The 26875-nt window shown below is 61.9% G+C and overlaps 1 protein-coding gene and 1 long non-coding RNA gene across 2 annotated transcripts in view; both read right to left on the bottom strand.

Annotated features, from left to right (window-relative positions):
- LOC113982192 (SH3 and multiple ankyrin repeat domains protein 3-like) overlaps nucleotides 1–14358 on the bottom strand; it is a 140645-nt gene extending 126287 nt beyond the window's left edge. The window contains exons 1-2 of the mRNA XM_039387454.1: nucleotides 14307–14358; nucleotides 5657–5706 (exon numbers count right to left, since the gene is read on the bottom strand). The gene's annotated coding sequence lies outside the window, so the exon portion shown is untranslated. The remainder of the gene's footprint in view (nucleotides 1–5656; nucleotides 5707–14306) is intronic.
- Nucleotides 14359–25933: 11575 nt separating this feature from the next.
- Nucleotides 25934–26761, bottom strand: LOC113982199. The gene is made up of 2 exons (XR_003538689.2): nucleotides 26721–26761; nucleotides 25934–26273 (listed from the first exon to the last, which is right to left on the bottom strand). It is a non-coding gene; the product is annotated as an uncharacterized LOC113982199 (long non-coding RNA).
- Between the last annotated feature and the right edge of the window lie 114 nt (nucleotides 26762–26875).

The following is a 26875-nucleotide window of genomic DNA, read 5'->3' as shown; positions in this document are numbered from 1 at the left end:
TAGTTTTTGGCACAGGGATTCCTCAGACTTGTCACAGATTCTCATAGAATCATGGAATGGTTTGGGTTGGAAGGGACCTTAAACATCATCTCATTCCCCCTGCCATGGGCAGGGACACCTTCCACTAGACCAGGTTGCTCCAAGCCCCGTCCAACCTGGCCTGGGACACTTCCAGGGATCCAGGGGCAGCCACAGCTTCTCTGGGCACCCTGGGCCAGGGCCTCCCACCCTCCCAGCCAGCAATTCCTTCCCAATATCCCATCTATCCCTGCTCTCTGGCAGTGGGAAGCCGTTCCCCCTTGTCCTGTCACTCCAGGCCCTTGTAAAGTCTCTCTCCATCTTTCTTGCAAGCTCCCTTCAGGCACTGGAAGGTTGCAATTAGGTCACCCCAAAGCTTCTCTTCTCCAGGCTGAACGATCCCAATTCTCTCAGTCTTTCCTCATAGGGGAGGTGCTCCATCCCATTAACAGCAGGCCCTTTATAGTGGCCCTGCAACAACAGCAGCCCCTCACCCCCTGCCCGGCTGCTGCAGGAGATGATCCCAGTGCTTGAAAACCACCAAAGCCAATTCCCCGCTGGCCTGTCCCCAGGGCAGCCCCACTTGGACAAAACAAAGGCTTTTGGCTCATTCCCTTCACTGCCCCAGCTGGAACCAACTCGAGGGACAGATGGTGGTAAATCCCCAGCCCAAAACACGTGTGCTCCCAGCAGGTCACAGCCCTGCTCCTGGCTGCCAACCTCCCAGGGCAGAGCATGTCCACACTGACCTCCCAGGGCAGAGCATGTCCACCCCGTCACCCTGGGGGGACACAGGGCTGTCCCCTTGGCAGGGGGGAGCCAGACCCCCCAGGAGGTGGCCTGATGGGCAGCAGAGCTCCCACCAGCCTGTGCAGGGCAGAGCAGGAGGCCTGGCAGGCAAGACAGTGGTCTGGGGGGACAGGACAGTGCTCTGGGGACAGGACAGTGGTCTGGGGGACAGGACAGTGCTCTGGGGGACAGGACAGTGCTCTGGAGACAGGACAGTGGTCTGGGGACAGGACAGTGGTCTGGGGGACAGGACAGTGGTCTGGGGGACAGGACAGTGGTCTGGGGACAGGACAGTGGTCTGGGGGACAGGACAGTGCTCTGGGGGACAGGACAGTGCTCTGGGGGACAGGACAGCTGAGGCTGCACCACAGAAGTGCTTCAGCAGCACTGCTGGGACACAGAGGTTTGGTCCTTGTCCCCATCCCTGCATGTTCACTTCCACCCTGGGCTGGACATGCAGGCACACAGGCAGCCCACGCTGCCAGCTGGCCCAAGCCTGTTTTATCCTGGTGGCTCTTAGCAGGAGCAGCTGACAGCTCCAGCAGTCCCTGGAAAGCAGAAGGGACAACCAACAGTGACACAGGAGGAGTGGGGTGGGAAGCCTGTAACCAGCCATATCAAACTGCACTCACAGCCCTGGCCATACCTGTGGCCTCTTAAATCCAGGTTTCTGTCCCAGACCCACCTCCACGAGGTCTGTTGTTCCCACTCTGGCTGCTTCCATCCCCTCTCTGAGCCAGCCAGCTCCTGGTCTTTCACAGGAACACTTAACTCTCAGACAGCTTTGGCTTTGCAGCACCCCAGCCTGATTCCCTGGGCTCTGTTCATCCTTGGCCACCCTCAGGGAGCCTGTGTGGGGCTCCAGCAGCAGCAGCAAGATGCCCGGGCACAGCCTGCACTGCTGGGACACTGCCCACGTGAGGACAGTCCCTGGAGCCTCCCAGCTGACTCCAGTGCAAATTCTGAGTGGAGAACCACTTCCCAGGCATCCCCTTTCCCTGACAGACCCACATCTCAGCTCTCCCCAAGCTCTTCTCCATCAGAGAAAGGGCAAGTCCCCCTTGCTTCCTGCCTCCCTCCCATATCCATCCTGGTTCCCATCAAAGCATCAGTGATCCCAGTCCTTCCTGCCCGGCTCCCCCACCTTTCCCTGAGCTCACAGTCAGCCCCACAGCCCACACAGCACCCCAGCCTGTCCCCACAGGACCCCAGTTCAGGGTGCACCTGGCTGAAGGGAGGAACGGAGCCTGGGGAGAGGAAGAGGAGGCTGAAGGCTTTGAAGCTTGACCTATTTCCCTGGGATGCAGTTGGGATTTATGTGCTCCATGTGAGGGCATCCCAAGGGACTTGGCACCACTGCTGCAGGGCTCTAGGGATGTGGTGCCTGCTGGTCTAGTGGGGAGGGTGTCCCCAGAGCCCCTTCACCATGGAGGGTCTGTCCCAACAAGGGGTGTCTGCAAACCTCACATCCTTCCCAACCAGAATGCAGACCCAGGCAGGGACAGTGTGGCTGGTCCAGCCCCAGAGCCCTTGGGGTCTGCAGAGCCCAGAGCTGCCCCTGCAGCCTCTCCCACCCCGGGAAAGGGTCTCCAGAGCAGGAATGAGGGGATGGCAGCAAGGAGAACAGGCTCTCTGGGAGGCACTGGGGATCCTGGGGGCTCCGCACGCTCCCCCCTGCAGTAACTCCAGCTCGAGTGGTGTGTAGTCATAGGAACATCACTTAACACAGTCACCTTGGAAACCACAGCTCCACGCTCTCCTGGAGCACGTGCAGGGCCCTGTGCACCCCAGGTGGGGTCCCTGATGCTGCACCACCAGTCAGCAGGTCACGCTGCCACACGGGGACAGGGACAGACCTCTCCTCGCCCACAGCACCACGGGAGCAGCTGGAAACCACCCCCAAGACCTGAGCAGGGAGTCAGACCCTTCCAGGGTCTCACAGACAGCCTGGATGGACTGTATCTCCTCCCGTCCCACAAGTCACTGAACAGCTTCTCACTCGGAGCCAGAGCATCACAACTCCCACACACACCCTCCCAGCCCATCAGCGCAGGAGAGGAGCATTCCTGGGTCAGACACACGTGAGGACAGAGCCAGGAGGAACAAAATCCTGGTGCCTGGACGGGCTGGTAGGGCACATCTGCTCCCCCATCTCCCCACACCACCCCAGGTATGCACAGCCCGGGAAGGTGGTACAGCCCAAGGACAAGTGAACCCAAGCACGAGGCTCCCACACCTCCCACCCTCATCCCAGCAAGCTCCTCTGCATTCCACAGCAGGCAGGGAGCCAGGGCAGCACAGCCAGGTAAGCACCCAGCCCTCAGTGTGTGGGCACTGCCACAGCCTGGGCTGGCCCAGCTGCCAGGACTGCCCTGCCCCTGATTCCATTCCTGCCCCACCGGATCCAGCTTGGGAAGAGCAGCACACGGGAAGAAGCAAGGAAGCTGAGGACCTCCAGGAATCACAAAATCCCCAAAGCAACCTGGACCACCCCCTCATCATCCCCACCGGCGGGGTCCTGTCCCCGTCCCCTCGCTCCGCCTCGGCCCTGCCAAGCACAGCCCCCGCATTTCCCAGCCCTCCCTGCCACAGCTCCGGGCCCAGCAGCAGAGCAGGACCCAGGGCTGCCAGTGCTGAGCCCAGGAGCGTGTTTCTCACCTGTTCCCAGGGATTCAGCGCTGCCCAGGCACAGACACTATCCAGAGCTGCTGTCGGGGTGGCTTCCACCCTGGAAAAACATCCTGCCTCCAGCAGAGCCCCAAGCTCCAGCCTGGGCACCCCGCTCAGCCTCCCCTGCTTAGCCCTTAGGTAAGAGGATAACGCCGCCTCCATCTGTTTGTCTGGGACTGAGACACTAATTATCCCTGGCATCTTCCCCTCCCTGCACCCCTGCCCGGCCTCCAGCCCGTCCCACCCTGCGGAGGCAGCACAGGGAAGAGCTGCTGCACCGGCTCAGGCTCCAGGCAGCCACGGGGAGCGGCTCAGCCACAGCCTCCCCGCATCCCACGGACCTGGGATCCTGCTGGAGCAGGCAAGGACAACCCTTCCCCTTCAGGACTAAGAACAAAGCCCCCCAGCAGGGATCGCCCAGCTCCCCTGATCCCAGAGGATCTGCTGTCCCGCTGCAGAACAAGGACCGGGCGGTCGCGCCGTGCAGTGTGACCCGCTGGCAGCCTTCAGAAATGCTCTGCTGCCCCAGCAATGAGACCTGGGCCCTGCAAGCCGTGGATGCGCTCTGGGACCAGGCAGGATTGATTTCACCCAGCACACGAGGCAGAGGAAGAACGGCTCGGATAAACGCCCGCATCTCAGACAGACACAGACACAGACACAGACACGCATTCCGCGGCTGCCCCTGCCCCGCATCGCCAGCCGGCGCTTCCAGACCTGGCACAGCCCTGCAGGGGAGCTCCCCTTGCAGCTCCCCAGCCCTGCAGCACCCGGCACAGCGCGGAGTGGCACAGGAACACGCGGCACGGCCCCCACGGCACGGCCCACGCGGCACATCCAGCCCCTGCCTGCCAACACACCGCGCGTCCCACGCGGCTCAGCCCCCGCACGGGCAGCCCCCGGCACCTGCAGCGCTCACACAGCGAGGTGCCAACACGTTGCAGGGGGCCTGGAATGAAGCCACGGGCTCTGGGAAGAGCCCTCCGGAGCCAAAGAAAGCACCCTCTGTTCCTGCGCATCAGCATTTCGCTGCCTTTGTTTCACCCTCTGGTTTCCAAGACTTCATCCTGAAGGCTCACACACACACACAGCTCGCTGTGCTCCACGGCTCAGCCCGCCCGGGGCACGGGGAGAAGGGGCTGGGTGAGGATGGGACCCCCTGAGCCCCACAGAGGTGTCCATCACTTCCCAGCTCATCCCCACCCCGGGCTGGGACACGGTATCAGCAGCAGGGAGTGGGATTGGCAGGTCACAGCCTGGGGAAGGGGGCAGGAGCTGAAGTCCCACTCCCCTCCGAGCCCCAACACTGGCTGCACGGGTGGGCAGCAGGTGGGATGTGCTCCAGCTGTGCACACCTGGAGTGGGAACAGCCCCAGCCAGACCCTCCGTTGGCAGGAGCCAGCAGGTGCTGTGCCAGGGAGGGGTTGGGGCCTTGTTGGGCACCACAAGCCCCTGTGGGGAGGGAAGGGAGGAGCCCAAAGGAGCACACGCAGGGGCCAGGGCATGGCAGGACTCGGGGCAGAGACTGGGACAGCCAAGTAAAAGAACACCCTATAGAGAGGGGACAGACCAGCCAGACCAAGGTGTTTGTCCTCTGCTGCCTCCCACCCCACGGGACATCCCTGTCCTACCCTTTTTCCCTGCAGTGCCTTGTGGCTCAACCTGCTTCATCACCACCACCAGCCACAGCAGTGCTGGGCATGGGCAGCTCTTCCAAAGGGTCCTCTGTCCCCAGGCAGGGCAGGAAAACACCCCATTGCACCCAAGCAGCCAGGGCTGGAAGAGGCAGCCACACCAGTGTGATGTCCAGGAGCCCTCCTGTCCTCCCAGACAGAGATCCTGCATCCCATGGGCCTGGGGAGACCAGTTCAGCCCAGTCCCCATGGAGACCTTTCCTGTGGTGCCTCCTCAGAGCGCATCACACAGCACTGACCTGCCCTGACTCACACCTGCTCCTGCATCGCCTGCACACCCCTGACACACCCTGTCCCCTCCAGCCTGAGCCCTGCCAGCCTCTGCCAGCCCTCCCAAGCCCCATTCCTGCTCTCAGCCACCCCTGAGCACCAAACTGGGCCCCAGACAGGCCCTCCCCATCCCAGGACAAGGCTGCAGGGCCCTCACCAGCCCATCTCTCCCACTCCTCCCATCAGGAGCTGAAGGCAGAAAGGGAAGGACTCACCTGAAATGACTGTCACGGGCAGGGGGTCACAGCACTCCCTCTTCATCAACCTGCAGATAAGAGAGAGCAAGGACAGGGTCAGTGCACCCCCAGGGACCTCGGGACAGCAGGGAGGCGTGGAACCTGCTGGGCTGGGAATGAGAGCATTCCCAGAGCACACCTGCTGCGGGACAGCAGGGACAGGGAAGGTCACCTATGGCACCAACACCTGCCAACCCACCACAGCAGCATGTCCCTGCCCTCCCTGCCCAAGGTGAAACCTGTGCCCAGGTCCTCCTGCCTGCACAAGCACATCCTTCTCCTGAGCATTCCTGTCCCCATGAGCCCATCCTTCTCCTGAGCATTCCTGTCCCCATGAGCCCACCTTTGTCCTGAGCATTCCTGCCCCATGAGCCCATCCTTCTCCTGAGCATTCCTGCCCCATGAGCCCATGAGCCCATCCTTCTCCTGAGCATTCCTGTCCCCATGAGCCCATCCTTCTCCTGAGCATTCCTGTCCCCATGAGCCCATCCTTCTCCTGAGCATTCCTGTCCCCATGAGCCCATCCTTCTCCTGAGCATTCCTGTCCCCATGAGCCCATCCTTCTCCTGAGCATTCCTGTCCCCATGAGCCCATGAGCCCATCCTTCTCCTGAGCATTCCTGTCCCCATGAGCCCACCTTTGTCCTGAGCATTCCTGCCCCATGAGCCCATCCTTCTCCTGAGCATTCCTGCCCCATGAGCCCATGAGCCCATCCTTCTCCTGAGCACTCCTGTCCCCATGAGCCTCCCTTTAGCACCAAGCATCCTGTCCCCATGAGCCCACCCTCATCCCAAGCCCTCCTGCCCACACAAGCCCTTCCTCACCCCCTGGTCGGGCACATCTGCTGCCCCCAAGCAGAGCCACAGGGGCTGTGCCCCTGGCCCAGGCAGGTGGGAGGGCTGGCAGCCCCCATCCCTGCCGGCCCCCATCACGGATCAGTGAGACCGTGTGCGAGGGAAATGCCTCTTCCAAGGGAATAGCTGGGGCAGGAAAGCCAGGGAAGATGGATGCAGCCATCCTGGGGCAGCAGGAAACCTGGTGTGCTTCTGCTGCCCTGGGTTAGTGGGGTCTGTGCACCTCTCCCACCCTGGATTAATGGGGGTCCTCCAGCACCTCTCCCACTCTGGATCAACGGGGTCCTCCAGCACCTTTTCCATCCTGAGTCAGTGGGATCCTCCAGCACCTTTCCCACCCTGGGTCAGTAGGTTCTCCCTGCACCTCTCCCACTGGGTCAGTGGGATCCTCCAGCACCTCTCCCACCCTGGATTAATGGAAGTGCTACAGCACCTCTCCCACTCTGGGTGGGCAGGGATCCTCCAGCACCTCTCCCACTCTGGGTGAGCAGGGATCCTCCAGCACCTCTCCCACCGCAGGGAGGGGGGTTGTCCAGCACCTCTCCCACCCTGTCTCATCCGCTCCCAGGCAGAGCCCTGGATGGGATGCAGCCCCCGAGCGGAGTCAGGCTCCAGCTGAGGCACCAGAAGTCCTAAGGGTCAGTTCCCACACAGGGTCAACCCTCTCATTCCCTCATTTGGCACAAGAAACAGCGCCCAGCTGAGCCCACCTCCAGCAGACGACACCGCGAGCGCCCCGGGGCTGAATTCAGGAACAGCTACGGGAAGGAGGAAAGTGCATCCATCATGCCTCTGCTCTCCTGCCTGCTGTAAACGGGCATGCTCTCTCTCCTCGCTTCTCATTAAAGATCCTTTCTGGGTGAGTGGCTGAAATGGCTGCTCCGTTGTAGGGAATTAAAAATGTATGACTTGGGATTTCTCGGAGCGCGGCTGTTGTGCCGCAGCTGGGGGGGGCTGGGGGGGAAAAGGGCCGTGGCAAGGGTCCCGTTTTTGCAGAGAGCTCTCAGTGCGCCCACGTGGCTGCCATCAGCCTTTAAACATTTCATAAGGTCTCCTCCATCCTCCCCCGGGGCAGAGGGATCACAGATGCACCTGGAAAACTCAGCCTTTTGTGTGGCTCTGTAAAACGACGCTGCCGAAGGTCCCAGGGGGGCCGGGGCAGGATGCTCCGGACACAGCTGCCACCACCCTGCTGACTCCTCTCCGGGGAAAAACCTCACAGGACACCTGTGCCTTGAAAACAGAGGAAACCGAGCACATCTGTTTATGTAGGGCCTCAACAAAACAGCCCGAGGCACGAGCGTGTCCCGCTCGGACACCGCGGGGAGCTGAGTCGCTCTCCCGGTCGGTAGCACTGGGAATATTCAGCAGGGCAGGAGGTGGGACAGGGGCTGTGCCTGCAGGGACATCAAACCTCCGTGAGCACAGCCCAGCAGGGCTTAGGGATGAGGGAAAACACCTATGGATGCACAGGCTGGACACCTACAGAGCCTCCCTCCCATCCACACACCACCCAAAATCCCTCGTTGAAGCACAGAGCGTGGCCTGAAGCCAGACACGGGACCAACCCCACCCCTAACGGGTGCAGGGCCGAGCACCAGGGCTCCCCATGGGAGCACAGATCCAGGGGGACTCCGGAACAGGGGGCAAGAACAACCAAAGAGCAAGAAAAACTGTCACGGGAAGAGAAAGGAAAGAGCAGAGATTGCTGCCTTAGAAGGAGGCAAATGAGAGGGGACAGAGATAAAAGGCTGTGACATCCTGAGCACTCTGCAGAGAGGAGATGATGCTTCTGCTCTTTTCATCTGGCAGCGTGAGGGGAACGGAAAATGTCGTGGGATCTCACACTAAGGAAGGGAAAGGAAATACTTCTCCACATCACCCTTAAGGAGATGGTGCAGCTCTCTGCCACAGGAAGCCCTGAGGGCCGGAAAGGTGTGAATTCCAAGGGTTTCTGTGGGTGAGGACACCAAAGGGTGGCTCTGAATGGCCCCAGAGTGACCCCAGCACCAGCAGCAGCCTCATGGGATGGCTCTTCCTCCTGGGTCTGTCTCCATCCCACCCTGACCCCCAGAGCAACACAACAACCTCCAGTGCTGGCCCATCTTTCCTGCCCTCAGGTGACAGGGACCCATTGGAATGTCAATGCACATCCAGCACTGTCAAAGGCATGGGAAGCAGCTCAGGAGATAAATTAAATGCTTATAACATGAGCATCTTCTCCCAACCCGGCTAACAGGCGAAGAAGATTTATGAGTTTATTATTGGACCTGATAAATTAAACTCTTCAGAGAAGAATAAATTATGCAGATGATCTGAGATGTATTTAGACTGCAGCTTGCACAGCACCAGGATCCCAACCCTCCCAGTCCCTGAGGATCCTGCTGTCTGTGGAGCCAGAGGGGCCTTGTTCAGACGAGCAGGGAGAGCTCCAGGGAGGCTGTCACTCCTCTTGTTCCTGAATGGCAGCTCTGCCTTTTGCTTGCCTGACTCTCTTCTCGCCCTTGTCCAAATTCCCTGTTTCTCGTTGAGCTTCTTCCCTTCCCGGGACACGAGGCAGCGACTGCAGGCTCCCAGTAACACAGCAGCTGGTCCCCAGTGAGCTCACAAACATGACAGGAGCAGAAATGACAAGTCAGTGGAAGTAAAACTGTCCCCAAGAAGAGCTGGGAAGCATCTGGAGTCTCCTCTCCATCTCAGGAAGGGCACGGGAATGCACAGACAGACATGGGGGGGTTATGCTGTGGCAGATGGGGCACGCACAGATCCCTGGGATCGGGGTTTGCACAGAGGGGACGTGCCCATTTCTGCCTCCTGAGGTCTCCAGGGGCCTGATCCCACAAAGGGACAATGCCACAAGGATTTACTCCAGCAGCTCTGGATGAGAAATGCAGACAAAGCCTTTCCTGGCAATAGGGCACCCACAGTTCCAGGCCCAGGGCTGCAGTGCCATGGGCAGGACACTGTGCAAGACCAAACTCAGCCGCTGGTTTGGCCAAACCACAGCCAAACTGCCACTGTGCCATGGCACTGCCAGGGCCTGTGGGACTCAGGCTGGAGGTGAGCAAGCACTCAAGGTGAGCTCCAGCACAGCCATCGTGTCCCAGCAGGCTCCTGGGATCCTCCTGGCATCCTCCAGGGACCCGAGGAGCAGGAAACCTCAGGAAGGGGTGCAGCCCCCCAGGAGGCAACATCCTGCACCCCCACGCACGCCGGGAGCTGTAGTCCCATTCCAAGGCCAGGAAACATTCCATGAGGCTGCAAGGACACGGCTGAGGCTCCTCGGGGCAGGGGAAGGGCCCTGGGCAGCCCTGCCTGTGACCAGCTGAGGCTCCTGGGGCAGGGGAAGGGCCCTGGGCAGCCCTGCCTGTGACCAGCTTCCGTCAGCATCTGAACAATAGCTGGGGCTGAGTCCTGGCCAGGCCACTGTGCTTCCTGCCATTCTTTGCACTCCCCTGAGCACGTCTATAAAAAGCAGAAGAATCCAGACCTGGAAGTCTAAATCACTCCTTAAATAAGCCAGGAATGCCAGCCTCTCCCAGGGGAGGCAGCTGCAGGGAGGTGGGACCCAGGTCAGGACGTGGCACTCAGTGCTCTGGGCTGGGGGACGAGGTGGGGATGGGGCACAGGGGGGACTCCACGGGCTGGGAGGTTTTTCCCAACCTAAATGACGCTGTGATTCCATAAAAGAGCAACCCAAAGCACCTGCCCCTTCTCAACAACTTGGGCTGGAGCGCAGCACATTGGGGCTGCAGGAGGCTGTTTGTGGAGGCATACACACCCTGCCCAGGTCTGGGGGGCTGGAGGGGGTGGTGTGGGGTCAGGAGGGGGCTGGGGGCAGCCTTGGTTCCCCTTCCCCTCTCTCAGTGTTCCAAGGAGGCAGCCTGGGCTCCCCTCTCCCTCTCTCAGTGTTCCAGGGAGGCAGCCTGGGCTCCCCTCTCCCTCTCTCAGTGTTCCAGGGGGGCAGCCTGGGCTCCCCTCTCCCTCTCTCAGTGTTCCAAGGAGGCAGCCTGGGCTCCCCTCTCCCTCTCTCAGTGTTCCAGGGGGGCAGCCTGGGCTCCCCTTCCCCTCTCTCAGTGTTCCAGGGAGGCAGCCTGGGCTCCCCTTCCCCTCTCTCAGTGTTCCAGGGGGGCAGCCTGGGCTCCCCTCTCCCTCTCTCAGTGTTCCAGGGGGGCAGCCTGGGCTCCCCTTCCCCTCTCACATGTTCCAAGCAGGAAGCCCGGGCTCTTATTCCCTTCTCTCAGTGTTCCAGGGGGACAGACTGGACTCCCCCTTCCCTCTCAAAGTGTTCCAGGGGGGCAACCTGGGCTCCCTTTGCCCTCTCTCCGTGTCCCCACCCAAAGTCACGGTGCAGCCCCCGCCGAGGCCACACAACACCCCAGAGAGCTGCTGTCAGCGAGGGGAGGACGAGCTGCCGCCAGAGAAGGCCTTTCAATATTTAATGATAGAAGAGTCTGCTGATCGACCTCCTTCTCGGGTTTCCAAAGTCCCCCCTCCTCCCCCTCCGCACGGAGCAGGCAGCACCAGCACCCCCTCCCCACGTTTGGGCTGAGCCTTCCTGAGAGACTTCCACAAAGCCAGCGCTGCCTCCCCTTCCCACGCTGCCAACAGGAGCCAAGACACCCGTGAACCAGAGCTTTTGCCTGTTGTCACAGTTACAGCAGCTCAGCTGCCTTCAGGAGTGGGATGGCAATTTACTCTTTGTACTCGTTTTAGCTGCGCGGCCTCCCCCTGCTCCAGCTCTGCCACGGCAGAGGGGATTCCACCCCATGAGGCTGCTGAGCCCCCACTGCACCCCACAGCTCCTGCTCCTCGTGGCCCTGGTGCCGTGGGAAGGGCTGGGCCACCCTATCCCACCTCGGGGCTGGGGATGGAGGCAGGTAGAGGAGGCTGGAGTGGGGCAGGGAGTGCCCTGAGGAAGGGGAGCCCAGGTTGCCCCCCTGGAACATTGAGAGAGGGCAAAGGGAGCCCGGGTTGCCCCCCTGGAACACAGAGAGGGGAAGAGGAACCCAGGCTGCCCCCCTGGAACATGGGAGAGCAGAAGGGAAGCCCCCCTGGAACACTGAAAGAAGGGAAACGGAGTCCAAGCTGCTCCCCCGAACCCTGAGAGGGTGCAAGGGGAGCCCAGGCTGCCCCTCTGGAACACTGAGAGAAGGGAAGGGGAGCCCAGGCTGCTTCCCTGGAATGCTGCAGGAGGGGAAGAGGAGCCCAGGCTGTCCCTCTGGAATGTGGCAAGAGGGGAAAGGGAGCCCAGGCTGCCCCTCTGGAACGTGGCAAGAGAGGAAAGAGAGCCCAGGCTGCCCCTCTGGAACACTGAGAGGGAAAGGGGAGCCCAGGCTGCCCCCCAGCCCCCCAACCACCCCACGATGCCCCCCCCATTGCCATACTCTGCCCAGCACCCCCTGGCACACACGTGCCTGGCCGCTGGCACGTGCGCTTACGCGCTGCCGTGCGGAGGCAGCAGGGGGAATTTTTAGCCGGTGGAAATCTCGACAGAATATTCCGTAGTGGGCTGCTCTCGCGTGTGAATTTGTGTGTGCGTGTCTGTGCGTGTGTTTGTGAGTGTTTGTGAGTGTTTGTGAGTGTTTGTGAGTGTGTCTGTGGGCACCTCCAGAGCACAGCACTGGCCCAAGCGAGCAGCGCGGCACGAAACACGACCCGGTCTGCTCTGCAACATCCATCCCGTAATTCTGACAATGTTAAGAGCACTTAGGTGCTGTAGGGATGTTTAGGTGTTACACACTGAGCAGCAACAACAACACAACAATGGCTATGCCCCATCCCTGGAGCAACCTGGGCTAGTGGACGGTGTCCCTGCCCATGGCAGGGGGTGGAACGAGCTGAGTTTTAAGCTCCCTCCCAACACAAACCATTCAGTTATTATTATTTGAAGAAAAGGCCCTTGTACTATTCTCTGTGCCCCTTTTGCCACACACCAGAGTCAGCACAACCTCCATCAGGGGCTACTGTGCAGGCCCAAAATGCGCCAGCACTTCGCAGGGTATTTAAGTGCAGCTCTAAAAAGAAATTATGGACATTTGTTATGTGTTGTCTCCATTACCCACATGTCACCACAGGGACAGAACGAGAACAGAAGTTTTCAGTGAAGTTCATTAAGTTCTCAGAGGGGAAAGACCCTGTAGTGGGCCCAGGTAGGAGCCATCCCTGCCCCACGCTGCTGCCAGGAAGTGGAACCCCAAACTTCCATCAAGCCCTGCGCTCCAGGCACAGTCCCAACATCCCAAGGTCTCCAGCTCCCACTCTCAGAGCACAGGGTCTCGTGCCACAGCCCAGACACTGTCCCAGAGCAACCCTGGGCAAAGGCCCCTTCCAGGAGCCCCAAGAGAAGAGCAGAGCCCTGCAGGAGGCAGTGCCCAAGTCCTCAGTTACAGCTGTAACCTGACATCAAAGCCTGTGAGGGTCCCTGTCCACAGACACCAAGAAACAGCAGGCACAGCTCCTGCTTAAATCCTGTTTGCTTAAACCCAGGCACAAGCCTGACTTGCACAAGCATCCAGAGGCACTCGTGGGTACCAGCACCTGTGCAGCCAACCCCAAATCTGGAGTCTCCTGCTTCCTAGACCCCGTTTTGGAAGAGCAGGAGAGCGGCACACTCTCACTTCTCCAGCAGTTGCCCAGGGACAAATTTGCAAGCCAAGGCCCAGACACAAGATCACAACCACCCAAATCCCATGCACAGGATTGTCCAGCACATCCCGAGCCCGGAGAACAGCTGGTTATCCGTGACAGCCTGGGTGGAGATAACTCACCACACAACTTGTGCTCGCACACTGAGAGCAAGAGCACAGAGAAAACCAGTGCTGAGCACCGTGCACAGGTCCGTGCAAAGCCCCGAGGGTACATGCACTCAATTATGCACAGGCATACAAGGACCACAAACAGGGAAGTTACAAAAGCAATTCCAGGCCTTCACCAGAAGTCCTCCTGCCTGCCTAAATGTTCTGGACCAGCCTCCATCCGCCCAGGCAGGCTCTGCCTGCTGCTGGAAAGCAGTGCTCCTGTTCCCCGGCAGATCCACCCCACAAACTACGGTCCCTGCTTCCCAGCGTGTGGATGCCGCTGCAAACCACAGCGCGATTCCCAAGCACATCCAGCTCGCTGCAAATCCCAGCCCTTATCCCCCAGAACAGCCTCCGGCTCCAACCACAGCCCTCGCTTCCCAGCCCGGGCACCCCAAGGCACATCACAGCCCCTACTCCCAGCGCAGGCACCCCAGTTCCGACCGCAGCTCCCATCCTGAAGTGCCGACATCCCAACGCAAGCCATGGCCCTCATCCCACAGACACCCCCCCCCCGCAAACCCCCGCTACGGCCCCCCCGCGCCACAGAACACGTGTCCGGCCGCTCTCCAACAGCCCCGTGCTCCAGGGTGGGCACCCCCCCGCCAACAGCGGCCCCAACCCTCCGGAGGGCACTCACGGCCCCCTGCCCGGCACGCCCCCCACTGCCAACCACGGCCCCACGGCCACCCCCACGCCCCCCGGACCCCCGGCACGGCAACCCCCGCCGCTCCATCCCTCCGCCGCGGCACCGGCACCCGAGCCGCCCCCTCCGAGCCACCCTCCCTCCGCTCCTGCGGGTCCCTGCTCCCTGCCTGCCCCGACCCTGACCCGGACCCTCCGCAGGCGTCCAGGCGCGCCCCCCGGGGCAGCGCAGGCTCCCGCTGCCCCGCACCGGGCTGACCCCGCCGCCACGGGCGCCCGGTCCCGCTCCCCGCACCGTCCCCGCTCCCCGCTCCCGGTGCCTCTCGTTACCTGCGGGGCTGCGGGCGGCCCGAGCCACCATCGCCGCGGCGGCCGCCGGCGGCGGGAGCGGTGCGGGAGCGGTGCGGGCAGTGCGGGAGCGGTGCGGGGCGGTGCGGGCGGTGCGGGGCGGTGCGGGGCGGTGCGGGGAGGTGCGGGCAGCGCGGGCGGTGCGGGGCGGGGGCGGCGGGGCCGGGCGGGGAGAGGCGCGCGCGGCGGATCCCCCGCGAGCTCGGCCCCCGCCGCCGGCAGCGGGTGTTAGTTTTAGGAGTTGTCATGGCAACGGGGAGCCCGGTGCGCGCGGAAGGGGCGGGCGGAGCGAAACTTCGGCGGCTCCCCGGCTCCGGCTCCCGCAGCACCGACCGCCGCCCTGGGGGTCCCCGCCCGCGGCCGCGTCCGGGCTGCCCCGGCCCCGCTGCCCCCCGGCATCCCTGGGCCGCCGCTCCCCGGCTCTTCGGCCCCCGCGGGACCCTCTCGGTGCCTTCCAGCACCCTCCGCCCGCCCCGGCCCGTGGAGACGCGCTCCGCACGGGGACGAGTCGTTCGTGGGGGTGGGAGGCAGTGCCGACCCCCGGCGCATCCCGCGTGTTCCGCTCCGTGGCCGCGCGGGCGGGATTTGAGCTCCCAGGGCCGGGCCGGGTGAGCGGGACACCCCCGAGGCAGCGCCGGGCTCCCGCCTCGGGGTCCCGGCACAGCCACAGCCCCTCCGAGCCCCCCCCGGGCCCCCCGAGCCCACCGCAGAGCTCCGGGGACAGCCCAGTCCGCGGCCCGGGGCGAGGTACCTGCACTGCCCCGGCCCCACCGGGGGCACCGGGCGGCCCTTCCGCGGGCGCCCCGGCCCCACGGCCCCGACGGGGAGCGGAGGACCCCTATCCTCGCGCTCTGGGGGCGGCGGGACCCCCCCAGCCCGACCCCGGTGCCGTTACCTGGCGCGGTCCCGCCTGCTCCGCCACCGGCTGCTCCAGCTCCTGGCGCCCGCGGGGCTGGATCCCGCAGGAAACTCCGCGGCCGCCAGCTCAGCCCCTTTCCTGCCAGGAAAGGGACACCCCGGCCCCGCCGCCCCCCCGCCCCGCGTCCTGCCCCGCTGGCCGAGCCGGCGGCCGCGACACGGGGACATCCCGGGGCAGGGCCCGGGAATCGCGTGTGCGGACGGGGCTGCGAGAGTGCGGGTCTGAGGGACTGCGGGGGGGTCGCAGAGGGGCTGCAGGTCCCAAGGAGACTGCAGGAGGGGTTCGGGGGCGGCTGAGGTCACAGGGGGGCTATGGCGTGCCCAGCTCCAGGGTCTGTTCCCACCTCTGGGGTCTGTGCCCAGCTCCGGGGTCTGTGCCCAGCTTCAGGGGCTGTACGATCAGTGCTCAGCTCTGGGATCCGTGACCAAATCCGGGGTCTGTGTGCAGCTCTGGGGTCTGTAAGGTCTGTGCCCAGCTCCGGGGTCTGTGCCCAGCTCCGGGGTCTGTGCCCAGCTTTGGGGTCTGTGCCCAGCTCCGGGGTCTGTGCCCAGCTTTGGGGTCTGTGCCCAGCTCCGGGGTCTGTGCCCAGCTCTGGGGTCTGTGCCCTACTCCAGTTCTGTGCCCAGCTCCAGGCTCTGCACGCATCCGCGGGGCTCAGGATGTGCCTCCACATCCTATCTTGGAGGGCAGGAAACACCTTGCGAGCGCAGAGATTCTCCCTTCCTGTGGGAGCCCCGCGGGCCGGGAGGAAACTCCGCCACGAGGCCGCGAGCGGAGCGGCGGCAGCGCGGCCCGGAGCTGTGCCGGAGGGACAGACGGACAGAGGGACAAACGGCGCCCTGGCCGGGACTCTCGCTGTGGCACAGCCTGCCCTGACCAGGAGTGGATGGGACGGCCTCGGGCATGCCAAGGCAGGGGCTGGGCAGAGCCGGGGGGCACAGGACCAGGGCACAGCGCTGGGACTGCACGGCAGCACCCTTGGCGTGGGAGGGGGGACTCTGCCCTGCCAGTGTAGACACCCTCCCCCATGCCACTGCCCCCCTGGCTGCCTCTGTACCCCCTCTGCCTGTCCCCTGACCCTCCTGGCATGCCCTCATGCCCCCTCCACCTACCCTCTGCCCCCCCTCCGATGCCCCCATACCCCTCCCCCTGCCCTCCCTGCCATACCCCCTTTCCCACCCAGGTTCCCCAATACCCCCTCTGCCTGCCTTCCCTGGCGTGCCCCTGTACCTCCTTTTCCTGCCCACCCTGGATGTCCCTGTACCCCCCTTCCTACCTCCTGCCCCCCTAAGTGCCCCCACACACCTTCCACCTGCCCTCCCTGCATTCCCTCATACCCCCTCCTCTTCCCCTCCATGGCACGTCCCCATACCCCTTTTTCCCTATCCCCCCTGGTGCCCCCACACCCCCTGTGCCCTCCCCACGCCCCGTCCCCACCATCCCTGTCCCCGTGTGTGCCGCAGCAGCACCGGGGCAGCCGCGGGGCAGCCGGGGCCGCGTGTCTGAGCGGGCTCTGCTGGAAGGAGCTCAGGCGTGAGGAGCCACACAGGGCCCCGTGCCCGCCAGCTGCGGGCCCCACGTGCCAGCTCTCCGGAATGCCACGCTTCCCTCCAGGAACAGGCTGCTGGCTCATCCCAGGCAGTGGCTCCGTCCCTGCCTGACGACTGTCCCAGCTGTGGGCAGTGGGAGTTTCCCTCAGGGAGCTGCAGGAGGGATGGATGTGGCCATCCGTGGGACATGTCCACCCATGGGACGTGGCCATCCATGGGACAGCTTTCCAGCATCCCCTGGGACCTGTGTCTGTGGGATGTCTTCCTGCTGCTTTGCAGGTCAGAGGCTTGGAAATGGTGTCCAGGTTTTGTCCGTGCCTTCAGCCTGGTTTTGATCATGAGATGTTTAGTTGTGATTCTTTGGGTATTTTTTATCTCCTGGAGGTAAGCTTCCCAGATTTCCTTCACGAGCCTGGAGGGCCGAGAACTCACTGTTCTCCTAAGGTTGACATGTCCCCCCATTCCATGATTCCAAGTGTTCTCCGAGGAGCAGTTCAGAGCTGGTGCTGTGGTAATGCCAGCGGCCCCACACACGGTGTTGGGAACCAGTCCCAGCTGCACAGGGGGGAAACAGGTCCTGGGGTCACAGAAATGGGACCAGACCCTGCATATGGGGATGGGATGGGTCCATCCCAGCCCTAAGAACCTCTCCTAGGCAAAAGGACACACGGACAGGTCCCGCTGGAGGTGAAGCAACCACGTCCCAAGTGCTCGGCACAGGGAGCAGTTAAACTGTGAGAGATGGGATTCAGTGGGATGGTGCAGGGCAGAACCTCTTCCTTTTGACTAGCAGCCCCTTCCCGTGTCTCCGTGAGCTGTGGTGGGGCAGCCCATTGCTGAGCTCCTTTGGTCGCGGCCCAGGCACGGGCAGCTCCATACATCCAATATATTGGATGTGGCAGCTCCTCCCGAGACCAGCCAAGTGTGAAATGGAGCCGGTATGAGCTGGGAGAGGAGACATCGCTCAGGGGAGAGCAGCCAAAAGTGAGCTCAGCTCAGGGCATCTCTGCAGGAGTGGCACAGACTGTGAGGAACCCTGTGCTGAGGGCACCCAACTGACCCAAAACGGGCACAGCCGAGGGAGGTGGGCACCTCAGAGCCAGGGCAAGGACAAGGAACGGGGAGCCAACCTTCCTTGGGAAGTCCCAGCACAGTGGGCCCATGTTCGTGTCCATGCTTTGGGAGCACAACCCTGAATGGCCACGGGCTGTGCCTGTCCTGGCTCGGAAGAGATCACACAGGGGTGTCACCAGGTGTGCAAGCACCTACGGCACGTCAGGAGGGAGAGACTGGGAGCCCTGGGGATGTGCCAGGCCTGGGAGGGACTGGGAGAGACTGGGAGAGACTGGGAGGCCTGGCAATGTGCCCAGACTGGGAGGGATTGGGGTAGACTGGCTGGCCCAGCACCCAGACAGACAGAGGTGAAGTGGGAGTCCCAGACGGGGGCTCTGCCATGGGCAGGTTGATGTTGGTGCATATTCCTGTGGGATATGGGCTTCCCAGTCTGCAGGGAACAGGGAGCGGGCTCGGCAGGGCTGGGAGGTCCCACCTGGGGCTGGCACAGGGCAGGGACTGCAGACAAGAGCTGTGCCTGTGGAGACCCAGCGTGCAGAACAGAGCCTGCACCACTTCCCTTAAAGGTCAGAGAACAAGTGCAGTGGAAGTGCTGGTGAGTGGGAAGCAGCAGGAAGCTGAGTCTCCCAGGCAGGAGAGCCGAGCCAGGCACAGGCAGGGCCCATCTTGTCCCTCCAGCCTGGCAGCCAGGAGGGTGGCAGAGACCGGGAGGGAGGCAGGGGAAGGGGCAGAGGTGGGGGGCAGCTGGAGCTGCCCTGCTCTGGCAGAGTTTCCTCCCTGGCACGCCGGGACACCCCACAGTGTGGGGGACCAAAGGCAGGAAAGGAGCCAAGGAGACTCCCCATGCGACTGTCCCCTGTCTGTGACATGCATCCCACGGGGAAGGAGCCACATGATGACCTTTGGAGGGAGGGATGTGGCAGGGGAGGTTGCTCCCCCTCTCTGGCACGGTGGGATGTGTGACACGAAGGCAGAGGGGCCAGGCTGAGGCCAGCTGGGGTCACAGCCGGGCTGGCAGTTGCCACAGGGCCGGCAGCGTGCCCAGCACTCCTGGCAGCACAGAGGATTTCGTGCCTGGCTGTGCCAGCTCCTGCAGCCTCCATCCAAGTCCAGTCTCCAGGAATGCCAGCACATGGGCAGGGCGCTTCAGGGCAGGTTTGGAAGAGGCTTTGGCTCTGGCATTGGAGTGAAAACAGAGCTGTGGCTGCCCCATCCCTGGAAGTGTCCAAGGCCAGGTTGGACGGGGCTTGGAGCAACCTGGATGTGTTCGAGTGGAAGATGTCCCTGCTCATGGCAGAGGGTTGGAATTGGATGATTTTTAAGGTCCCCATTTGGCGTCTGCTCAGACCCAGCATCTCTGCCTCTGCTTCAAATCCTACCTGGCTGTTCAAAGAACGAACTGGATGTTTTCCAGGACTCCTCTGTGCCATGTGCATCCCATGCTGTCCCCTTCACAGCCGTTCCTGGACGTTCAGTGCAAAGCTGGTGGCCCAAAGCAGCTCCAAAAGGTGGACAAAGGCAGGACAGGGTCTCGTGTTTTCCAGCTCTGATGACAGCAGAAGGTGCAGCTGCCTCTTCCCTGAGCTCGTGGTGTAGGAGCAGCTGCCGTGGGACTCTGAAATGTCAGATCTTGCCGGCTGACACAGCTCAGCCTTGGGCTGTGCCAGCAGCAGCCTTGGATCGTGCCGATGCCGGCCCACCACGCTCAGCCCCCCTCTTCCCGCAGCAAGGGCTGCTCCAGAGCCGTGATGAGTGCATGGATCCCACTGTGATCCGCCTGATTCCGGCTGGAGCCTGCCTGGGCACTCAGCACGGGCATGTGGTGAGGGGGAGAGAGGTGCCAGCCCTCGGCCGGGGCTGCAGCCCCTGCGCTGGCAGAAATTCCCTCACGGCGTCTGGTCGCACGTAAGACATCCCGTATCCTGCCGCAATTCCTGCTCTCACCACTCGTGCCGTGCCGGGAGGCGGCTCCAGGACATCCCCACCTGCAGCCCGTGCACGGCTTTCAGCATTATCCCGCTCTGGAAACGTCCTGGGTGGAGGTTTGGGCACGGTCCCTGCAGCCCTGTTGCTAAGGAGCCTCTGGTTGGCATCTGGCAGGGAAAACGCCCCTCCTGTGCCCACGTCCTGTGTTACCAGCTCCTGCTCTGGCAAATTCCGTGTTTCCCGGGCACCTGAGCGCGGTGGGAGGCACTCACCAGTTGAATGGGAAGTCTTAGAACGTGCCTCAGGTCTGCCCTGGGAAGGGGGAGGCGGCTGAGCCGGGCAGAGCGGGATGTTCAGGGATGGAGTGGGGAGATGGGGAGGGAGGAGGATGGTTGGACACACTCCCTGCCCAGCCCTGCCCCGGGAATGAGCCCTTGCTGCCTCCAGGATTCTTCAGGCAGCGCCTGCCCCTTTCCGCTGCTTAATCACCACTGTCTATGATAATGAGGAGACAGCTCCTTAAGGGGAACACGCCTGCTAATTAAGTCCTTAATTTGGTGACACTGCGCATTTCCAGAGGCTGCCTCTCTGCCTGCAAGGATGTCTTGTTCCAGCCTGGCCCTGTCTCTGCCAGTCTCTACCCTGCTGTGACCACAGGCCCCACTGTCCCAGGCTGTCACCTCAGAGGGTGGGGAAAAGCCACCACTTCCACACACCCTCAGAACCATGGAATGGTTTGGGTGGGAAGGGACCTCACAGATCATCTTGTTCCACCCCCTGCCATGGGCAGGGACACCTTCCACCAGCCCAGGTCGCTCCAAGCCCCGTCCAACCTGGCCTTGGACACTTCCAGGGATCCAGGGGCAGCCACAGCTTCTCTGGGCAAAACCTGTGCCAGGGCCTCCCATGCAGGACACACACACACACAGGGATGGTGCTCCCCACGGGCTGTGCACACACACAGGCAGGACACACAGGTGGGACAGGGTGTCCCCTCCATGCTCCCTCTGCTGTGTGTCACTTGTTCACTGAAGTCTTGCTCTGCTCAGCAAGGGCTGGCTGATGTCTCTGGTTTGGGTCACACAGGGGTTGTGGTGGCTGGGCCAGGTAAGGGACAGGCTGATGGCCCAGGTAAGGGACAGGCTGATGGGCCAGGTAAGGACAGGGAATGGTGCCCTGCCACGAGCACACAGAGCTGAGCATGGCACAGCGTCCCACAGCCATCACAGGGACCCTGGATCAGGGAATGGTGCCCTGCCACGAGCACACAGAGCTGAGCATGGCACAGCGTCCCACAGCCATCACAGGGACCCTGGATCAGGGAATGGTGCCCTGCCACGAGCACACAGAGCTGAGCATGGCACAGCGTCCCACAGCCATCACAGGGACCCTGGATCAGGGGTCCCTGCTGGGCTGGGAGAAAAGCAGGGCCAGTTGGTAACTCCTCTCGTGTCCTGACAGGCTGAGGGTCGTTTTCCCTCCCCACAGCAGATCCCGGCCCCGCAGAGGGCTGGGATGTGCTGCTGGGAGCTGCCAGCAGCCTCTCCCCTCCCGGCAGCTGCTCATTAGTGAGGTGCAGAGCCCGGAATGTTATTCATTGCTGTGATTACACATTCAGATAAGCACGAGTCGTGCCGTTATTGCCATGTGATTACAGCTCACTCTGGGATTAATCAGGTGTGTCTCTCCCTCAAAAAACCCTGGAATTCAGTCGCAGAGACCCGCAGGAGTAGCCGGCGGGAGGGAGGGAGGTGCCAGGATGGAGACAGGGAGGGACAGGGGTGGGGATGGTGTGGGGACAGTGCTGGTGACAGGGACAGGAACAGTGATCAGGATGGGGGCAGGGGTGGGGATGGGACTGGGAGTGGGGACAGGGCTAGAGATGGTAATTTTGGGAAGAGCAGGTGAGAGGGACAGGGAGGGAGATCGGTCAGGGAAGGCTGAGCACAGTTTGGCTGCAGGGGGTGATTCCACATGGACACAGAGGCACAGCAGTGTGGCAGTGCCCAGCTCAGGGCACAGCTCTGGGGCTTCCAGAGCAGAGCAGGAACCTTCTCTGGATGAGGTGACACATTCCCTGGATGAGGTGGCACTGAGTGCTGTGGTTTAATCGACCTGGTGGTGTTCAGTCAAAGGTTGGACTCGCTGATCTTGGAGCTGTTTTCCAACCTAAATGATCCTGTGATTCCATGATGTGCCCAAGCTGAGCTCCGGGGACAGTGTGTGCACCAGGGTCTCCTGTACATGCACCAGATGCATCTGGGCACAGGGTTCCCCTCCTCTCCATGCCTGGTGTGGGCATCTCCTGGCATGTTCACATGGACACTGGGTACAAAGGAGAGAGAGGGTAGGGAGCCAAACCTGCCCACCCGGCTTCCCCATCCAGCAGCGCTGGACAATCCTGCCTCCCCCAGTCTCTGCCCCACTAAGGCTCCACATGGCACCTGCTTCCAGTAAGGCACAGCAGACCCATGGCACCACCAGGCAGAGCAGCCAGAGAGCACGGCCCTGTGCCACAGGATCTGGGTGTGCCAGACAAACCCAACAAACAGCTGGGAACACAATCCCAGTCCCAGGGGGAGCAGGACCCCGAGCCCAAGGCACTGTGGTGTGCTCACACCAGCCCAGCCCTGGCATTGTGACACAGTGACAATGTTATCACAGGGTCACTGGGGTTGGAAAAGCCCTCCCAGCCCATGGATCCACCCTGGGCCCCATCCCCACCTTGTCCCCCAGCCCAGAGCACTGAGTGCCACGGCCAGGCCTTCCTGGGACACCTCCAGGGCTGGGCACTCCAAACCTCCCTGGGCAGCCCCTGCCAAGGCCTCACCACCCTTTCCAGCAACAAATTCCTCCTCAGCCCCAACCTGACCCTCCCCTGGCCCAGCCTGAGGCCGTTTCCCCTTGGCCTGTCCCTTGTTCCCTGGCAGCAGAGCCCGACCCCCCCCGGCTCCCCCCTCCTGGCAGGGACTTGCAGAGCCAGAAGGTCCCCCCTGAGCCTCCTTTGCTCCAGGCATGGAGATACCCTTCCCTTCCTTTCCCCTGTGGCCTGTCCCTACCACCCACAGCTCATCTTCCAGTGCTCCCAGTGCTTCCAGTGCTCCCAGGCTCATGGCATTGCTCACAAAGAGCTCAGGGTGCAGGGATAACATGGATAACCTGCCCATCCATGGGAAGGGGGTCACGGAGCAGCTCCCCTGGCCTCCCACACCCAGGGTGATGGACCAGCACTCACCGTGATCCAAGGGATTATTGCACTGAACACTGAGGCATTAATTATTGAGCAGCAGTTAAATGCTCATTAGATAGATTTAAACATCGAGACCCAAAGAGCCATTAAATATGGATTGAGGAGGGTGGGGGGATCTGGTGATTGACTGAGCTCCATCTCCTTTGTGCTGAGCTGCCAAAAGCTTCCCAGCCCATCTGAGGTCTCCCTGCTGTAGATGTGTCTGCTCCATCCTCTGGAATGTCACCTCCCAGCTGTCAGAGGTGGGGGAGAGACAAGCTCTGGGAAGCAGGAGGGTGTGGAGGAGCAGCTCAGCCTGATGAGGATGTGGCTCCGGCTCCAGGTGGCCCCGAGCAGGGATCATTCTCCTGGCACAGGCCTGGCCTTGTTAAATCCAGCTGTGGTGGCCTGGATGGCAGCTGGAGCTCTGCAGGGCCACAGCCTTTCCCTTGGGATGGGAATTCCTGGAGGCCCAGCACGGCACAGGAATCCTGGGCTCTGGGGCACCCTCTGAGTTCCCCTCTCTCCCCACCCCACCTTGCTCTGCCCTCCCCCAGAGCCCTCAGCACGCTGACAGCTCTGCTCCAGCTGCACTCCCCGTCTTCTTTGCAGGAAAAGGATCTTCCTGCCTGACAGCAAAGCTGCCTTATTTAAAGCCCAGTCGCAAATTATTCCTGCCAGAGCCAATATCCAGCCTGTGCCTGCGCTCTGCTCGCGGTGCCTGCGGCACAGCTTCCCCTTCCGAGCTTGGACTTGATGATCCTGGAGGTCTTTCCCAACCTTAACCATCCCAAGGGTGCAGGCAGGGCAGCAGAACGGGGTGAGGAATGTGGGACAGCAGCAAGGCACGGCCATCAGAAGGCAAATTATAGAGGTGTGTGAGAGTTATTATTAATTGTATTAATTATGAGGTGTGGGGGGTTGAGGGGCCTCTTGAGTTTGCCAAAGGGTTGTGTCCCTTCAGTGCTGTGACTTTACAGGGGAAAGGTGGGAAGATCCCAGGCAGTGGGACTGCTTTTCCTGGCAAAGGTGACCAGCTAATCCTGTGGTCCCTCTTCCCTTGGGATTTGGCAATGCCCACCCAGGAAGCTGCACTGTGAGGAGGCAGGTCCCACCTGGGAAGGGAGAGCCCAGGGATGCTCCAGAGCTTCCTGCTGCTCCCTGGCTCCCCAGGAACATCTGCACCGGTGTTCCCAGGAGCTTTGTGGCTCAAACAGAACCATTTAAGTTTCCATTTTCAGGTGGGTGTGGGGAGAACCCAGGGGCTGGGTTTGGGGAGCAAAGTGGGCGTTCAGCTTCTCTGGGGAGACCTACCCAGACATTGGGGGTGCCAAAGGCTGGATCCATCTGTGTGTGCCAAAGGAGGGGCTGGCCAGGGGCCAGGAAGGGGCTGGGAAGGGTCCAGGCAGAGTCTGGGCAGGATCCAGGCAAGGTCCAGGCAGGGGCTGGGCAGAATCCAGACAGAATCCAGGCAGAGTCTGGGCAGGAAAGGCAGAGCCCTTCTCCCTTCATAGCCAGCCCCACCTTGCTCTGCAGCCCGGGGTAAGCACAGGCAGCTGCACCCCGTTTTTCCACTGCAGGGTGGCTCCCCTGCCTCAGCTTGTGCACAAAGTCAGCCAAGAAACGGGTGCAGATGGCAGGGAAGGTGCTACCCAGGGGCAGCTTGGGTTTATAAGGGGAAACTGTGATTCACCAGCCAGCCTGGCAGGACAGGAGGAGTGGTTGGTGGATGAGGAGGGAGCAGGGGATGCTGTTTAGCTCAGTTTTATTAATGCTTTTCAGGCTGTGTTCTCACAGGCACCCTAACAGGCAAGACGAGGTGAGGTGGACTGAAGATTTGCTGAATGGCTGGATCCAGGGGGTTGTGAGCAGTGGTACGAAGCCCTGGTGGAGGCCAGTGACCAGTGGGGTAGCCCAGGGGTCAAACTGGGGCCAATATTGTTCAACATCTTCATTAATAACTCAGGTGATGTGGCAGAGCACGCCCTCAGCAAGTTTGCAGGGTCAGTCTGCGACGTCCTGGTGGGGGGAAGTGGAAGGGCAGGCACTGATCTCTTGTTCCTGGTGACCGGGGACAGGACCCAGGGAACGGCTGGAGCTGTGTCAGGGCAGGTTTAGGTTGGATTTAAGGACAAGGTCCTTCCCCCAGAGGGTGGTGGGCACTGACCAGGCTCCCCAGGGCAGTGGGCACGGCCCCAAGGCTGCCAGAGCTCCAGGAGCGTTTGGACAACGCTCTGAGGGACAGGGTGGGATTGTTGAGGTGCCCTGGGCAGGGTCAGGAGTTGGGTCGGATGATCCTTGGGGGTCTCTCCCAACTCCGAATGTTCTGTGATTCCAGATTTCTCTGACTCCAAACCGGGAGGAGGGACGCGCCCGGCAGATGGATTTGCTGCCATCTAGAGCAGAGAACGGAGCTGCGACCTCGTGGAGTTCAACCCAGGGAATGCCAAGTCCTGGGGAGGAATAACCTCACAGCACCAGGAGAAAGCAGGGAGAAAGCCAAGAAAGGAGTTCTGGCTGACAGCAAGCTCATGGCACAAACCACAGCCAGCAGCATCCTGGGCTGTGCTGGAGGTTGCCAGGAGGAAGGTGATCCTTCCTCTCTGCTCAGCAGTGGTGAGACCACCCCGGGAGTGCTGTGTCCAGTTCTGGGCTCCCCTGAACAAGGAAGACGTGGATATGCTGGAGAGAGTCCACCCAAGGGTGATTCTGGTGGCTGGTGACTGGAACATCCCTCCTGTGAGGGGAGAATGAGTGAGCTGGGGCTGGAGAAGAGACAGCTCAGGGGGATCTTGTCAGTGGGTACCAGGATCAGGATGGGAAGGAGAAGAGGGAAATAGATCCTTCTTAGCACTGTCCAGTGACAGGACAAGAGGCATTGGGCACAAATTAAAAAAAAAACACCCTGAAATACCACCTAAACACAGGGAACCTCTTTAGTTCCTGTGAGGAGGACTGAGCATGGGCACAGGCTGCCCAGGGAGGTTGTGGAGTCTCCTTCCTTGGAGATATTCGAAATCCAGCTGGTTGTGCTGCTGGGCAAGCTGCTGCATCTGACCCTGCTTGAGCAGGAATTGGACCAGGTGACCTCCAACCTCAGCCACCTGTGATTCTGTGGCAATTCCTCATTTGCCAGCCCTCCCTTCCAGCCACTCTCCGACTCTGGTGCCTCACATGCCCAAGCAGCAGCCTCCTCTTTCCACCCCCTGGCACCCAGCCCGAGCCTGCAGATGGAGAGAAGCAGACACGGCCTGTGGAAAATAATGTCAGGAACAGGATCAGAGAGAGCTCCAGCTGGCATGTGAGGGGTGGTTCTGGGCTGCAGAGGGACATCCCAGATCCATCTGCCACCTGGAAGCTGCGGGATGCCTGCCCAGAACCACCCCCAGCCCAGGAACACCAGGGCCCTCCTCTGTGGGCAATCCCTGGCTGTTTCTCCTCCCAGGGGAATGGCAGATCCTTGCTCTGGGACCTGCTGTCCCCACGTCAGGGAGTAGCAGTGACTCTGCCCCTTCTCCTGGAAGGGACACAGACTGTCCCCTGTGCTTCCCTCCCTGCTGGCAGCCCCTCCCTGCCTGCACCTGCCTGCTGTGATCCCACATCCCTGCTGCTGCCAGGGCCTCCTGCCCTGATCCCGCAGGCCAGGCTGTGGCTGCGTGTGCTGCTGGCACAGGGGTCCCTCTCCTGGGAACACTCACCATCCCTGGAAGTGTCCAAGGCCAGGTTGGACAGGGCTCGGAGCCACCTGGGCTAGAGGAAGGTGTCCCTGCCACGGCAGGGGGTGGCACTGGGTGGTCATTGAGGTCCTTTCCAACCCAAACCATTCCAGGGGTCTATGACTCCATGCTGGCCC

The sequence above is a fragment of the Pipra filicauda genome, unplaced genomic scaffold, assembly GCF_003945595.2.
Source record: "Pipra filicauda isolate LSUMZ 115617 unplaced genomic scaffold, ASM394559v2 scaffold566_size300873_pilon, whole genome shotgun sequence".
In the NCBI taxonomy this organism is placed as follows: domain Eukaryota; kingdom Metazoa; phylum Chordata; class Aves; order Passeriformes; family Pipridae; genus Pipra; species Pipra filicauda.
Note: the sequence above shows the minus strand (reverse complement) of the source record. Positions and strands in the feature narration are given on the sequence as shown.